This window comes from Asparagus officinalis, chromosome 1 (assembly GCF_001876935.1).
Source record: "Asparagus officinalis chromosome 1, Aspof.V1, whole genome shotgun sequence".
NCBI classification, from domain to species: domain Eukaryota; kingdom Viridiplantae; phylum Streptophyta; class Magnoliopsida; order Asparagales; family Asparagaceae; genus Asparagus; species Asparagus officinalis.
In genome coordinates, this window is record NC_033794.1 from 28,001,038 (window position 1) to 28,003,086 (window position 2,049).

Consider the following 2,049-nt stretch of genomic DNA (forward strand, 5'->3'; position numbering starts at 1 on the left):
CGCCGGGGTTGTTTGTCGTGGACCACCGCGCGATCTAGATCCGGTCGGATCTACGCAGTACAACGGGTATTATTTCACCAATGAAATAATAGCCGGGGAGGATTGTTTCACCAAGGAAACAATCGTCCAAATCTCGGGATCAAAGACCAAGCTTTGATCCGGAGTGTAGCAACGTAGATCTGAGATCCGATCCTCTCGAACACCTGCCTTATTTGACGTTGATGATCGCCGAGCACCAGATCTGGATGAGCAAGTCCTTGATGTCCCAAAGTTGAGATCTTTTTTAGATCTGAGTCTCCAATCCTGCAGGGCTTCGCCTCCTCCAAAATCCAACCTTCTCAAATGAACAAGGGGGTGGCCTATTTATAGGCTACCCTCACTGTGCCTTGGGCACAGGTGGCTCGGTGAGCCGACCTCCAGGTGTTTGTCGTTTTGCCTCTTTGTGCCCGTTTTCCGGTTCTGCGGTTGATAGGTTCGGATTCGATTTTGTGGTTGACTTATCCAGACTTGATTCGTTGATCTGATTTGGCAGTAAATCCGGATCCCGATTAGACAGTAAATCTACTTCTGAGTTCGAGTCCGAAACCGATCTTGACTCGTTGCGGCCACTGAGCCTCCTTGGTGGCTCGGTGAGCCGACCTCCAGGTGTTTGTCGTTTTGCCTCTTTGTGCCCGTTTTCCGGTTCTGCGGTTGATAGGTTCGGATTCGATTTTGTGGTTGACTTATCCAGACTTGATTCGTTGATCTGATTTGGCAGTAAATCCGGATCCCGATTAGGCAGTAAATCTACTTCTGAGTTCGAGTCCGAAATCGATCTTGACTCGTTGACTCTTCGAACACTTGGCTTGATCCCGCACGCGAATGGACATATTCCGTTGCTTGCGTGCGATTTAGTCAATCTCGTTGCCTCGTTGGTTTGTCGGTTTGTGCCGAGCTGAGCTAAGGGACCTATGAGCAATTTTATATGCCTACAGGAACACTTAGGAGGTGAAGTTAATTCACCTTGATTCACCCCCTAATAGTATAAAAATTGTTACCCCCCAAATTGGGGTGTAACCAAGGGGAAGGGAATTCCCTTCCCTTCCCTTCCCTTCACTCAGTTTCCCTTAACTTCCCTTCACCCCCTACGAATCCAAACAGCCCCTTAGAGAGTAAATCCACTACCGAAATCCTCCAGTTCATACGTCGAACAAAGCGAATGCCTTCCAGGACAGCTAACAACTCCGCATAATAAACAGACATAGGACCCCTGAGCCTCATAGAGTAGCAACCAATCACATGCTCATGGTTATCCCGAATAACACCTCCCAACCCAATAATATTTTCTTTTAGAGGAACATCGACATCTGTGTTGAGCTTCAGCAGATCAAGAGCAGTGGGATACCAAGCAGAAGGCTATTTGGAAGGGGTAGTAATGTCACGAGAGAGGTCTCTAACCCTATCCCTTTCCTCCACAAAACAGAGAATAAGAGTCACCAAGACCGAAGCCTCCCTAACCCCACCACCATGAGGTGTGAGGTGTAAACGTTATTCGGGTGAGCGTAGAAAATCCGGTTGTGATAGTGGAGATCTCCTCGAGGTGAGGAGCGGAGACGTAGGTCGTGGGGACCGAACTCCGTGATCATATCGTTTGTTTGCGTTTGTCATTGGCGTTCCTTTATATTCGTGATTATCATTTTTATCGCCTTGCGTGTTGTTTATATTGCCCTATCATTTTAGTAGTTTGTTTACCCTTGTGTTACTTATATATCCTTGCACATATATTTGTAATATATCATTCTTGCTAGGATATATTGTTAATTAGTTTTAATTTGGCATAAATCGGATTAGATTAGCATAAACCCTATTCACCCCCCTCTAGGGTTCCTTCTTAGTGGCATTAGGGTACTTTCAAAACCCCCTTTCAGTTTAGGGGTTATTAAAAAACCCTTTTAACTTTGAGATTTTATCAAAAAACCATCCTAATTTGAGGGTTTTTTTTGATAAAATCTTAAAGTTAAAGGGGATTTTTTGATAGAATCCAAAAGTTTTGTTTTTTGGGGTTTTTTC